The 15,512-nt window shown below is 40.3% G+C and overlaps 1 protein-coding gene across 6 annotated transcripts in view; it reads left to right on the top strand.

Moving 5' to 3' along the window:
- The first annotated feature begins 1,760 nt into the window (after positions 1–1,760).
- grh (grainy head) overlaps positions 1,761–15,512 on the top strand; it is a 211,244-nt gene continuing 197,492 nt past the window's right edge. For 4 of the 6 annotated variants that reach the window (XM_072301772.1, XM_072301771.1, XM_019059450.2 and 1 more), the window contains exon 1: positions 1,762–1,967. The gene's annotated coding sequence lies outside the window, so the exon portion shown is untranslated. Of the gene's footprint in view, positions 1,968–15,512 lie in introns of all 6 variants that reach the window. The other 2 variants (XM_072301769.1, XM_072301767.1) reach the window with 2 other exon arrangements.

Below are 15,512 nucleotides of genomic sequence, written 5' to 3'. Positions count from 1 at the left end.
ATCGGCACGGGTGCCTACACTGCCGCACTAAGGAAAAACGCCGTATGAAAAATCGAGCGTTGCCAAATCCTCCAGTAAAATTTTAATTTTGATGGAGAACTGTGAATATTTTCTAATGAAATTTTCAGATAATTTTGATTGCGAATCAAATTCTTGGAAAAGTTAGAGGAAAAATATCTACAAATTTTTCCGAAAATTTGTATTTTATCAAGGAAAAACTGGCAACGTGTAATGGCTCGCTCATTCGGCATTTTTTCTTAGCACGAGCACTAATTTCGAGTTTGTACTGTCTCGCAAAGATATTGACAAGGTTCAGGTTATCAAACTCATGACGCGTGTTCTTATTTCAAAAACAGAGGATAAAATTCAAATAGAGCTGTTCTCATAAAAATTCATTAATTTTCGACGAATTCGGTGCTTACATGAATTCGTAAAGCCGGATTTTTCGTACTGTCTCAGACCTTGAAAGCTGGTGACAGTCTGGCCGACGGTGTCAACGACTCTATTTCTTTAATTGACTACAATCAAAATCTCACAGAATCCGAATTTCTGCAGCCGAATATTTTATGTGAGATTTTATCATTGCTACGAATCATGGCGAGGATTTCAGTGATCTGTCGGGGGGCACGCCATTTGTATTCCCTTCCCTATCCTAAATTTTTTTAATGAGAATGAGGTTATCTGAACACTTTCCGGCACTTATGTACACTGCATTACGCAATAAGGAAATAATTTTTTTGGCTCTTTTATAAAAACACCGATCAACATATCGAATCCAACCGCACATAATATTGTTTCTAGGGAGGTAAAGGGGGGTTCATGATCCTAAAAGCCTGAAGTTCCCGACCGAATTTCGATTCAATTGCATCAGATTTGAAAAGTATGGAAAATTTAACTTTAAATTGCCACCTTAAAATCCAAAATTGGTCCCATCTATGCCCAATAATGACTCCCTGAGGAGGGATTAGTGATCCCTCCACAAATTTATCTTTGGTCGTAAAATTGACGTAGCCCCCATGGAAAAAGATGGTGTCCTAGGTATTTGACCTCAAAAAGTCCGAATTTGATGGTCCCGAAGCCCTCCTTGCTCCCCTTGGGAAGTAAACAGGAGGGGGCTCAGTTTTAAAAATTCTCTTTCGAATCGCAAATTGATTGCATCCAAATCAAAGAGTAAAATAAATGTAAGCCTTAATTGACCTCCGAGAATTCAAACCGATCCATCTAACAACCTAAAGTGATTTTATAAAGAGGGAGGTGGCAAGCCCTCCAAAAATTGCTCTTAGGTCGCAAAATTGACGTAGATTCTCCGGAAAAATGTGATATCCCATTGTGAGTAATTGATACCAGGGATCCCGAAGTTAATGTTTTCAGAGCTCCAGTAACATCCATTAGGAAGTTTCGGAGGGAGGCTGTTCTTAATATTTGGGTTTTCGGAGGTTGGGGGGAGGGGGGAGGATTAGGAGTTTCGGGTTCAGAGACAGTCGATTTCGAGTAATCCAACCAACGGAGTAATGTCTCCAGAACATGCAAATAAGTAGTGTAGTACCGTATAAAAATCATACTGTCCACAACGTGCAAGCTGCATGCTGCATGTTGCTCTGCGGTGTGCGCGCAACAAGAGTGGTCCCCGTCAATTTGAAAAATGGCGCGTCAATTTGTATATTTTTCCGAGCGCGGCTCTGAATTGGCGGGAACCAATAAGAGTGGAAGTTTCGACTTGTTTACATTCGCGTAGGATAACCTAGAAATACTAGTTGTAAACAAACAAACGTGGTTCTTCGTCCTCTTGTGAGTGTCGCTAATTCTTTTAAATATCTTAAGTTACCAGAGGTTCTTAATATTTTGTGTAAGTGCGAAGTAGTTTTTATTTTCCTATCTAAACCACATCCATCTAAAGAATTTTTCAATTCGGTGTTGCCTCGTTTCATCTCCAAGTCGAACCCTCAGGATGTGCTCTGAAAGTGTATGTAAGTTCTGTTCTCCCTAATATTCATTTGTTTCTTCTCACAGTTTCGATAGCACTGTGCTGTTTGATATTATTGAGGCTTTCAAATTCCAGCAAGCTTCAAACCAATCATTTTAGTTCGATCACTTAATGCTTATTTCCCACCAGGGATTCACTTGTCATGTTGTGGTCTACCTGTTGCCTGTAAAGCCTGCTCCAAATGTATGGTAATGTCAACGACTCACCAGTTCATTTATACTCTAAGTCACTTTAAAGAGGGTTCTCATAGCTGAGAGATGAAATACTTCTAGCTTAGAAATAAGACTGCGGAAGGTTTCAGTCAAATTAAATGTCTGATCTAATTGCGTAGTGTCTATCAGGGGCCGGCCCAAGTTTGATTTTCCTATGATGACCATGCGTTAAATCTGGTTGATTTCATACCTCAGGTGTTACAGGTTCATACATATCCTTCAAGGGTTGATAATAAGATGGAATAAAATTTCTTGCTTGAAGCCCTGTAGCCTAGGCCCTTGTTGTTAGAGACGGATAACAGAAGAGTTGGTCTGACTAAGGAAGGAAAACGGAAGAGTTGATCTGACAACAAACATGCAGAAAGAGACTATGCCACAAGACTGCCATGAATATTCACATTTAATATCGAAATTAATGAGTCTTTGACCATCTCTTGGTCAAATCTTTCTCCCCCTCTGCTCACTGCACTGCAGCAAAAAGTTAATCCTCACTGGTAAAACCTCCTAAAATACCTATTTACACAGGGTGTTTCGGACCACCTATAGATGCCAGACTTTTTCACGGTTGTTGTAGGTCGCACGAAGTTCGAAACCGCGGAGTTGATAAGGGAATCGACCCTAAGGAATCCGAGTTTCATGGCCCCCGAACCCCTCCCCTAGCCCCCCTCGAGAGGTAAGGGGAGGTCATGATTCTAAGTCGGTGTTCCTGACCAAAGTGCGATTCAATTTCAAGAGAATTGAAAAGTACAGAATATTTTATCATCAATTGACGCCTAAAAATCCAAAATCGGCTAGCCCCAGGGCCAAAAATGACTCCTTATAGAGGGGGCAAGCGCCCCCTTCGATAACTGCTCTTTGGTCGCAAAATTGTAGTAGATTCACCGGAAAAAAGTAGTATCATATTCAATTGACATCGACGAATCTGAATTTCATGGTCTCGGTGACCAGTGGTCTTCAGTGACTTTCTTTGGAAATTTTAAGGGGGGGGGGGGTTGAATGAAGCGTAAACGGAGATTCTAAGACACCATGCTCGAGAAGTTTCCTTCCCCTATCCAGTGCCTCCATCACGATGATTTGGCAGAAAATTTGTCCTCGTCTTTCATCTTTTATTGGACGTCGTCTTTATTAAGGCAACATTGTTTTAAAGGACATTTTTCATCGGAAATTTGGTCTATTTGACATTTTAAAACAAGGCATCTCTACCGAACAACAACTGTCTCTTGGCCGTCATCTCTTCTTAAGGCCAACATTGTTCCAAAGGACATTTTTCATCGGTAATTTTGTCTATTTGACATTTAAAACAAGGCATCTTTACCGAGCATCAACTGTCTTTGTCAACCGAACGACGGAAAATACAAGAGCTTTAAAAGCAGCAGAGCTTTGCGCGAGGAGTGGGAATCAGAAAAGAGCAGGTAGGGATGACGCGGGGGGAGGGGGGAGGGCAAAGAGGAGGAGAGATGGGAGAAAAAAAGCAGGCTCCGGCTCCGGTATGTTGATGGCGTTATACGGTGTCGTTTAATTAATGCACGAAAACAATTAGCCGCGATGAGGTGAATAAATGAGCGAATGAGCCTGCCCGGAGTACTCGTACGGCTGTAGTCAGCACTATTTCTGGCGTCAAAATCGAAATTACCGGTGTCGACTCGAGGCGCTGTTGCCAGATCGAGCGAACGAGGCCCGTTCACCACGCGGTCGCAACAATGGGCACCGGTGACGGCGCGGCAAGGGTGGAGTCACTTGTGTCAGTAATTCAGTGCACCGCGCGCTGGAGCACTACGGCCGGGAGTTATTTCCTTTTAAATTTGCCCAAATCTGGGTCAGGGTGCTATCGTAACTCCCATTTTATTATTGTGTTGTTAAATTTCTGTTTTAATTCTAACAAACCGACAAAAACCGAGTGAAATCGAGGTCTGAAATGCCCGAGCGGTGCTTTTCGAGGGCTCCGGCGGGCGCCTTATCTGCGGCACATCGCCGTTTTATTTTGTCAGTTTTTGCGCGCCGGGCTTTTACGATTTTCCTACTTTCGTAAATGGAACTTTATGGTTTGAAAATATAAAATCTCTCGCGGCTCATTATGACTCAATCCGGCTCATTTGATATCATTTTTGCTGTAGATTAATTGAGATGGACTTATTTGATGAGATTAAACGGTCGTTTTTTGATGCGCAAGAGGCGAATTTGGGTCTGGATCAAAAAAGTGAACGATTTATTACTGTCGTCATCGTTCCGTAATTGTACCGAGGCCTGTTTGCCTTCGTTTAAAGTTGCAAGGCTCTGGGGAGCATATATATCGTCGAGGGTCAGAGATAGACGACGTACTCGGAAATCGTCCCTTAGACGGTTTTTTACACACCACGATAGGGAGGATTCTGACGAATAAATTATGACAGCAAGAGTAAAACATCTCTTCTCACTCAAAATCGTAATCCGAGTTACCAATTCATCTGCGAATGTATAATAGCACTTCAAAAAAGTTGCACGTTGGTCTCAGTCTCTCAAAAGTTCCACCATTACAGGAAAGAACCATTGGCGTGGCGTGCTTTGCGATTCATCGATTAATCTGTCATTTAATCATCTGGGAAAGGATCTATAGACAGGGTGTTTGCAACGAAAACCTGAATAATCGATTCTTTACCATAGCTTCAAATGAGGAAATATCGATAATCGATTGTTCACGCTAGGGGCAACGAGTGTAAAGTTCATCACCACTTCATCATGCAAGTGAAGGGCAACCAGCAAAAATTTTATTCAAAGTTCATTCTCTCATGAGACCAAAATGGACAAAGATAGTCATCGATATCGAAGTGATGATCGACATCATACATCGTGTATTTAAAAGATGATAATTTCGTCTAGCATCGGGATGAGAAAATTCATCGCTTTTAAAATTTGCGAATGTTCTTTCAAATGTTTTGTGTATTGGTGGATCTTGACTCGTCTTTAAAGAAATGACGGGAGGGATGCGGTTCATACGATCCGTATAAGAGGCACGCTTTGTTAAGAGCCACTTCAAAGCTCAAACACTTGTCACTCGTCGAAAACGCCTTCAATCTCGCACGATACTCCACCGCTCACATCAGAGTTAAAATATTTGTATCAGACATTGCAGAGGGGAGTCCCCCATTTTTCGAACATTCATGAAGTGTATTGCTCGCATTGTCGCATTCAATCGGAAAAAAACCTTCATGGAAACTGTTAGCATTATCTTACTTGTCTCCTCCAACTTATAACATTAAAGATCGTAAGGTATAATACGATTACGTGCTCTAATGATATTCAATTTTTGCTCATAATTCACCGTCAACCTAAGTAACATGCAGGTCCTCTCAGGCTTCAAAGGTGAAATTGCGCAGAATCATTTTTAAAAAATCGCAAATTTGACTAGTACTCAGATCCCAAAATATAATTCACCGCAATGGAAAGTGACCAAAGCAACTTTCACTTACTTTGCATCCCCCTTTTGGGCCCAAAGCTTAACTTTACAGGTTGAATTTGATCAGATCGGTAGGGTTGAGTTACGCTTCATCAGAATAAATTATGAAGAGACTGGGCTCCCAGATCTGGTCGTTGGACATATTTATGCGAAAAGGGACCGTGTATACACATGAATTAAAGCACAAGGGATTATGTCCACAGGATTTGCATACTGCATAGCTTGTTTTGATTTTGTTCATCTATGCATAGTTCCTTTCAGCACATACACGTCCATTTCAAAGTAGAGATTGGAGGTAAATAGCCTGATGTACGTTTGGCTTTGGACGCATCTTTCATGGTAAAATCGATTTACTTTGTGTTTAGGTATAACGTTCTAGGGATAAACAGTCAAAACCACTCCTTTCATTTTTCTCCAAGTTGTTTTTGCACAAAAGGACTTAGTGGAAAACCGAACTCTGTCGGCATCAATCCCATCCCACAGTCGATTCTGGAAAGTTGGCAACACTGTTTTTTCTCCATTTAAATCCATTAAAAATATCGATTTCTGGTGCGGCTAGTAGCCTTGCCAAGAATCGATTGTTTTACATACATTTAAATGGAGAAAAATAGTGTTGCCATTTAAATGCCCATTAAATTTACGCTCCATTTCAATGTATGTAAAACAATTGATTCTTGGCAAGGCTGCTAGCCGCACCAGAAATCGATATTTTTAATGGATTTAAATGGAGGAAAAACAGTGTTGCCAACTTTCAGGAATCGCTTCTGCTCTCCCACCCACAGTCATCGTCATTTTTTTTTTACATCCTAAAGATCTGTATGGAACACAGTTTTCATACTCTCTCTACGTAGGTATGTACTCTAGGTCTGATTACTTAGACCCAGATGACCTATCATTGATATTGATTGACGAAGCTTTAGACAAAGAAAACTAAAGGGGTATGGAAGGATCCTATTGGTGGAAGCGGGTGGTTGGAATGGACAAAAGAGGTAGGTAATAGACCAACTAACAGCAACCTACGAGATACCCTATAGTTAGTCCATATTTCTCCCTCAGTCTGAAGGAACCACCAATTTCAACCAATAGGATCGCTCCAGACTCCCCATGTCTCTTTGTCTATAACCTTGTCTATAAATTGTTATCTTTAACAACCAGCCCGCTGCGGGCTGGTTGTTGCAATTGATAGACAAAGCTATAGACAAAGATTACATAATGAGTAGGGAGCGATCCTATTGGTTAATATGCGTGGATGTGATAGACTAAGGGAGAAAATGATGGACTAACTGAAGGGTCTCTTGTGGGTTGCCGCTAGTTAGTCTATTGCCTACCTCATTTGTCCATACCAACCTCGGCCGCTTCCACCAATAGGATCCCTCCATATACTTTTTGCCCTCTTTGTTTATCGCTTCGTCTATCAATTTCAAGAATCAACCCGCAGGTCTCCAAGTCTGATTTCCAGGGTAACACGTCGATGTACAGGGTGATTGGTTGGGTCAGTTATGTTCGCCGCTCTCAGGTGATGTTTCCTGACGACGGTCCGTTAGTCCACTCGAAAAGTGACGGTTGATGATCACAAGTGCAAATTATTTTATGTAAATAAAATCCGTCTACTTAATTCTCAAGGCATGCCCTTTTCACAGTTGTTGGAGGGCTCGGAGCGATGCGATGAGTAAAATCCGTTGGAGGAGCGCTCAATCCGACGCGGGGAGTTAAAAATTAGATTCAGCCGATTGGTAGGCAACTGACAATTAATGATTTAACGCGATAAATTCGTTCGCGGATCGCCGCACAGTGGATCGCGTCAATCAGAGAGGTCGGACATGAAATTCTTGATTCAAACTGAAAATTTTGATGTTTATTTCGTCAAATTTCAAATTTTGAGGGGTGTTTTGGGCAGAAAAATTTACGAGGGAGCCAATGGAAGAATTTTTAGAACCTCCAAGTTTTGTAGGAACGGAGTTAGAGGCGTTTAAAGTTGCCAACTTTTGTCCGACCTCTCCTACTGACTCGATCCACTGTGCGCAGGGTGAAAATGCATTAATCGGATAAACTTGAAGTTTAAGCTGTGCCGGCGCAATTTCCCTCTGTTCCGTCCGCGCGTCTGTCCGTCAGGGCGTCTATCAAACTGACAACCCAATTAAGAGCTCCACGCAGATCCACCGCCACGCACAATCCGCCGTCCTCAGCTTCGCCTCGGGCCTTGTACCATTTTGATTTTCGTGCCCGGGGAAATCACGAGGATCGTTTTGTGTGAACAACTTCATAAGCAAATAGTGCGAAAATATACAGGGTGATCCAGGGTCAAGCGGTCAGACTCCAGGAGCGTGTTCTATAGGTGAAAAGTAAGACTTTTTTGGTGCATAAAGTTTTTTCCAAAAATGCTCCCAGTCGGAGCTACGACGCCCCCAAAATTTTGGAAAGTAAATAGTTTTTCCTGAATTTTGGTAACGGTTGTGAGCCAAATCTCATGAAAATTTGAACTCCACTTTTATGCCCTGAATTCATAACTGATCTAAAAAAAATACTGAAATCTCAATTTAAAGAGGGGGTTTGGGGGTGCTTCGGCTCGTGCAGTCTGGCCGGTTAACTCCCTGTATATACAAACAGAATGGAGCTCTTGCATGTGGTCATTACCACCACGGAAGAACGTAAATACATATGGACTACATTTTGCAAGTAGGAACTATAAATTCTAGCCCGGTTTAAAAACAACGTATGTGCCATTAGTTTCCCTATGCACACAAGTGTTTTTTTCAGATGAGCCAGAATTTATAGCTCCAAATTACAAAATGCAGTCCAAATCAGTATTGACAAATTTTCCCTCGCAATTGCATTTTTACTCAGAGAATCTTGGGTTTGATAGCTAAATTAAAATTTCACTGATTTTTCTGCTGATCTCATGCAAAAATCAGGAAAATTTTCAACATAAATTGCACGGGTACATTATTGTAAAAAATCAATTGTTTTAATCAACTTTATATCCTTGGAAAGGAGTTACGTTTCTCGTCCGGAAAATAACAATGTGTGGGGGATTTACGATTTAAGTTTTTTTTTTTTTTGGGGGGGGGGGGCGTGAAATTTCGCGAGAAACACGAAGGTGCCACTCCTTTTCTCCGAACCGAACCTCAAAGCTCAAAATAAGCTCTCAAAGTTGAGGCCAAAGTGGAGGGGATGTATCACATGCCATCCTGAGAATCTACCTCTGTATCTAGTCAAACTCTCCGTGCAAAGATAGGGAGCACATACTGCCGTGTTAAGGAAAAACGCCGTATGAACCTTCAGGCGTTGCCAAATTTCCTTTGACAAAACGCAAATCTCCTGGTAAATTTATGAATATTTTCCGCCCTATTTTTCAGATAATTTTGTTCGCATTTTTACCTAAAGATTCTGAAAATATAAAGGAAAAATATTCATAACTTTCCTAAAAAATAAACATTTTATCGAATGAAATTTGGCAACTCTCGAATGTTCTTCCTTAGCACGGCAGCATACATTAGCAGGGTTGCCGGGTTTTCAGTTTTAGAGTTTCAAACAAAGTGGCAACCTTGATAATGTAGTTGCTCCCTATCATTTCCATGCAGAGTTTGACTTGATATAGAGAAGGACTCTCAGGATAGCATGGGATATCCCCTCTAATACAGCCTCAAATTCGAGAACTTTGTATGAGCTTTTTTATTGAGCTTACAGGAGTTTGTTTCAGAAAAAAACAGTGGCACCAATGTTTTCCTCGCGAAATTCTAAATAAGAACCAGTACTTGAATCGCAAATTCCCGACACATGCAAGACCTCCATTGAAATCATGGCACTTTGCTAACATTCATCATTTAAAATTTATTCCCCGTTCCTCACCTAACTCTGCACGCCGATGATGAAACGTGATTTTCTATATGCCTTATTGCTTTCCTATCATATTTCAGTCTTTTGTTGACTGGCCTATTATCGTTATTGCATTTAATTACTGGTGACTTTTTTTCGCCTCTTTTGAAATATTCTTAGAAATTTTCATGCAGGTTTGTCGGTATTCTTATCTTGAAACATGAAATATAAGTTGTGACCTAATGTTATATGCACATTTGCACACTAATGGAACGGTAGAAAGTTTTTTCCCGTTCTTGAACAAACCTGACCAGAAAAGAAGTATTCTTTAAAACTGGTCGTCCTTGTTAAAAAAAAGAGCATGGGAAAAGGGGATTTTTAAAATAGTTTTATTGATCTGTATCGAGGAAACTTAATATATTCATAAATACCCCTGTTCTCGAGAAAACTTGTGGGAGACAGAGTAATGAGTTGGTTACAAACTTCAGCATGTGGAAAAAACAAGAATCTTTTCTGAAGGGAGATGACTTTAAAATGACGATGAGCTTGTTGGCGAAGTCTGAAATTCACTCCTTGCCTCTCAATCTGCGTGAGAAACTTCTTGAGATTTTTAACTTTCCGCTTTAAAAAGTATAACACGGTAAAAACGAAATAGCGTATTGGATTAACGCCGGTTCCAAGATTCTGCGTGAAAATCAAAATTACTGCCGTCGTGCGACGCACTTCCTTCGAAAAACCGAAAAACACATTTTTTTCTTGCAAAAATGCAACTCAGAGATCAGGAAAGAAAACTATTGGATTAGTGTCTATTTTTATACCGTTTGTTTTTAATCGAATGACTGCACTTCGCGTTCCCTTCAATTTTTATTTTTGTACCTGAGGAAATTACGATTCGACCTAGAATCATAAGTGAACAGTTTTCAAGGAAGACGACGTTCAAAGTCACAAAGTAACGCCCAATCGTGCTGCGTGCTACCTGCCGGTAACAGTTTCATCAGAGGTAGGAGCTCTTGCTTCGTCAGCTTGCATCACGGCGTTCTGAAGGCGCATCAATTGGACGCGCACTATCCACGATCCTTCCTGTCCAGTATCCACACATGTGAAGAATTTCAGCGTCTTTGAATCGGAATGGAGGTGATTTTGTTAAGCTTTTGAATGTTCTTGTCATAGTTTCGACAGTATTTAAATTAAAATTATTAAATTTATTTTATTTGACTTCGTTTTAAACAAAGTTCACAATTTATACTATTATATTTTATTATAATACTGAAGATAATACTAATGAAGTACTTTAGTTATTCTTTTTTTTAGTTTTAGCTAGAAATCGATTCATTTTTATTATTTACAATAATATACCTCTACTTTGGTTTTAACCTACGTTGTACGAAAACATAAGCTCTTAATTTTTAAGTCGAAATTAAATGTAAATTTTACTTGTGCACAACTGCAAAGTTTTACTGATTAAAGAGTTTAGAAAGAAATATTGCCTTTATTTCTGGTAAGTACCAACACAAAGGGCATTCATTTATTTTTTACATAAAATCTCACCAAAATTTCTTCAATATTCAATGTAAACATCGACTTGAGAATTCAGTGATCTTGATTTGAAGTGGTTCCTCTTTATTTTTATGGAATACTGATAAGCGTAAAATTATCAAAGAATTTTGGCGCTGAATATAGACATTGATGTTTCTTCTCAATAAGAAAAATGTAAAGAAACTGAATGACAAATTATCGCGTTGCCTCAAAAGTTCTATACATTTTAAACGTGGTCACGGAAAAAAATATCTGATATTTTTGTATCTTTATAAGGGAAAAGAAATCAGATTCTCTACATTATAATGCTAATGAGTATTGCTGATTCAATGCTAATGAATATTGTTTTTCCATTGTAAGAATGAGGTGAATGGATTAAACTAGAGGTATGCGGACTGCATTTCATGTGGCAGCTGAAAAGTCATTCGCACCAAAAATTAAACTTTGACGACGCGTTTCGGCGATGCAGCCATCATCAAGTTCATGCAACTTATCCATTTTCCTCCTCGCTATTTTTCGTTTCTGCTTTGATACCGCTGTTGACGAGTACTCTGAATTACGCACTGGACGGGTTCGATTACTGACAATATATGGGGGTGTGCCTGTATTTATGTGGGTAACAGGCCCGCCACAAGGGGGGGGGGGGGGGATACTGGGTCCTTGGTACCGGGGCCCGGGCCCTGGAGGGGCCCGTGACGCAGGTGACAAACCACTACGAATTCATGTGTAACCCTTGTCTCGTAGGGAAAAGTGAAAAAATTACTCTAAAAATTCCGCAAAAGGTGAATACATACATATAAGTCGCTTTACAGCACTCCCTCGCGCTCTACGACCCCTAACCGCCACTGCTCTCTGGTCAAGGTCAAGGTGCTCAATCCCCCAAGATTTGTGGTTTGCAAAAGGTGAATAAAGTTTCAAAAACACGCTAGGGCACTATAAAATTTTTCTTACTTTTTCAGAGATTTTCAAGATTTTGAGTATATGTAGAATGATATTTTTAGTAACTGTGTTTCATTTTCTTCCGTTGTCGGATGCTAAGAGGCTCCTTTCTGGGCATCCTCGACTTCAATGGCTTAACTCCCTTGCCATAGACGTACGAAAGGGGAGTCCAGGGGGGCCCGGCTCCCCATAGAATTGAAAATTATCATCTGCCCCCTCCAAAAAAAATTAGGTATAGATGTTTTGAATGCAACAATTCGAAAGGTTTTGGTGCTGAAAGTAAACAAAAAGGCGTAATTATTCTGCAGAAATTGATGGAAAATCTCCATCATAAGAGCTTCATAATGCGTCCAAATAGATTTAAAATTTCAAAAATTTCCCGGGGGAGGCCCCCCGGACCCCCCCCCCCCCTTTGCTAGGGGCCCGGGCCAGAAAATTGGTACCAGGGCCCGAGATGGGATGTGGCGGGCCTGGTGGGTAAATCTCTTTCCAGTACATTAATTTCCTTGCAAATTTCACCTCTCTTTATATTATGAAGTTAAGTCCGCGTATTTCTTTTGAAATTCATTTTTTTATACCATAGCTGTTTTTTTTTTTCTTAAATTCTTTGTGTTTCTTGCGTGTTTCTGATTTCTTAGTCCGACGGTACGTTTTGTTCGCCTAACATAAAATCTAGCCAGTTTTTGCACTCTATCCTTTAAAAATACCATTGCCTCTATGTCTTTCTGCTCAATTTCTTCTTAAGTGGTTAAGCAGTGCATTGTTTGTCTTTAGGCAAAACTGATCGTTGAAACTAATTGTAAGACTGGTGTACTTATACCAGAGATTTTCTAAAACTTGAAGCAGGCTCGGAATGGCCATAAGGCCAATCTGCCATTGGCAGATACGCCCCCTTGGCGCGCCAAAAACGCACCCCTCTGACGGATAGCAAAATAAGAAGAGAAAAAAAAAGTACGACCGAGAATATAAGCGGAAAATTTCTTAAATGAACGGAAGAAGAGAGAGTTAGGAGTGAAGAGAGGTGCTTTTACGCATAGTGGTGAACAGAGGTCCAAGAACTACTTTCTGAAGCGTAAACACTTTTCTGTGAAATTGTCACCTTTTTGTTGACATACAGGCGCTTTATCATCCCCCTCCTTCATTCTCTATGTGTAACTCTCGTAGAAACGATAGCCGGTTCGATTTTTAGACATACGCACACTTTATAGACCTCATGAGAGACCTTTTAACATATTTCTTCCTTTTCAAAATGACTATTGATTTGGACTTATCATATCATATCTCGGGCAAACTTAACCTTAATTTATTTCGAAATTCAAAAGTAAGAGACATCTAAAGTGTAAACGCGATACAACTATTCTCGCAAGATGGATGTCCACATTGCATATGAAAAATGAAAGACGCGATGGCGTGAGTCGTAAACTCGCAATGCTCTGCTCTAGTTTAAAGCAACATTACAAATAAGACAAACGGGAACAAACACAATATGGAAATAGAGCGAGGGAAAGGATGCGCGTTCACGACGGCGCAGAGATACAACTATTCGTACTTGATGGACGTCCGTGCTGCATCCGAAAAATTGAAGGCGCGATGACGCGAAGCGTGAGTTCTCAATGCTCTGCTATATGCGGCCGATGAGGTGTCGCTCAGATTCGGGAGAAAAGTTAAAAAAGGAGGCCCGAACACATCTCTCCTACCTTCGGCTGTGTTATTCACGTAGTGCTTGAAGCACCATTACGAATAAGACGAACGCAAACAAACACAATATGGGAATAAAGCGAGGGAAAGAATGCGCGTTCACGACGGCGCAGAGATACAACTATTCGTACTTGATGGACGTCCGTGCTGCATCCGAAAAATTGAAGGCGCGATGACGCGAAGCGTGAGTTCTCAATGCTCTGATATATGCTGCTGATGAGGTGTCGCTCAGATTCGGGAGAAAAGTTAAAAAAGAAGCCCGAATACGTTTTTCTTGTCGTCGGCTGTGTTGATACTCGTTCTTTCTCCTTTTTACAGGTTCTTGCCTGATTCTTTTTTAGGATGAATTTTTAGACCCACGTCTTAAGCTCGTGTAAACCGCAGCACTGACACGGTTCTTGTGGAAATAATGGTGCTTGGATGCGTCTAGTGGCTTAATTTTTTTGTTTTCTTTAATTTCAGAAGTCTGACGGTCACTTCAATAAGTTCAATTTTACAATTTTTACTCTGTACGATTAATAAACCTTGAACCTGAAATTAGCGTAAACTTGTGCTGCTTTGCCAAACTTTTCTGAACCCCGCTCCACGAAGGGGATGCCCCATCGGGAAATATCAAATTGCGCCCCTTTAACCAGCCAAGGGTCTACGCCCTCAGATGCGAGCCAATCCGACCCTGACTTAAAGCAGTTTTTGGTGTGATAGCTGAATCTCAGGAACAATATTCTCGGCCTTTGATCGAGCATCTTATGTTGGCCGAATGGTCGATCTGATAAGTACATTGATTCTCATTAGCCTCGTGCTTAATACAATCAAATACTGATGGACAATTTGCAATGTCGGAGATCATTGTAGCTCCTTTAACTTCAACGCAAATTTTTAATTTTTCAATTATCTATCGCAAAAGTGCAAAACCATGTATCTTCAGCGCGCTATTTCAAAATACCATACATATTTTATTTTTTAGAGATACAAGCCAACTAATAGCTTGAAATGCAATACTCTACTAACAGAGAGGAAGAATCAAGGAAGTTTTCAAGGAATTACGTTGACTAGTTTTCCCAAGAAAAAATAAAGTATAACACGGAAGTGGGTAACACGTGAGTCGTGACGTCTGCAACGTCGCACTGAAAAAAAATTCTCAGCGTTTTTACCACGGTCCGTTGATACCTTTACCATCTCACTTTCTTTACCAATTATTGGTAATTTTACTTAGACAGACTGGTAAGCTTACCTAAAAACCGGCATTTGTACTGTTTTTTTCAGGTAAGAATACCACTTTTATTGGTAATCAATTCTCGGTAACTTTGCCATTTTATCTCGGTAATTCTACCATAGTCGATAAGAAATATTGGCGTTTTTACCAAGGTCCAGTATAATTACCGAGAAAATTCAATAATTTTACCGATATTTCTCGGTACAATTACCAATTCCATTAATGGTAATTTTACCAAGAAAAAACGGAGATCAAATAGAACCCTGAATTCTTGGTAATTTTACCCTTTTCTTAGTAAATACACCGAGATTTTTTCTTTTTCAGTGCGCACACTCATGTGAGAATGAGTCCTCTTCTCTCATGGTCAATCTCAGATACCTTCGAAAGAGCATTTAAAAAGCATTGATCCGTAGGATGGTGTTGTTTCTAGCAACATGGTCGTTATTGAATCATTATAGTCTCTCTGCCAAGTCATAAGATCAGGTGATGTGATAGCAATTAATCAGTTCAATCCTTGCGCCAGGCTACAAGAAAAGGACATGCGATTTTATAGGTGGAAATAAAACACTCACCTAGATTACAGGATTAAACCGATCAATCTTACAAAGTAGTCGAATATGAAGCTGGTTGACTATATTAAAGGCGCACTTGGTGTTAATATTATGGTGTTCTAAATCATCT

This window comes from Bemisia tabaci, chromosome 6, assembly GCF_918797505.1.
Source record: "Bemisia tabaci chromosome 6, PGI_BMITA_v3".
Classification (NCBI taxonomy): Eukaryota; Metazoa; Arthropoda; class Insecta; order Hemiptera; family Aleyrodidae; genus Bemisia; species Bemisia tabaci.
Note: the sequence above shows the minus strand (reverse complement) of the source record. Positions and strands in the feature narration are given on the sequence as shown.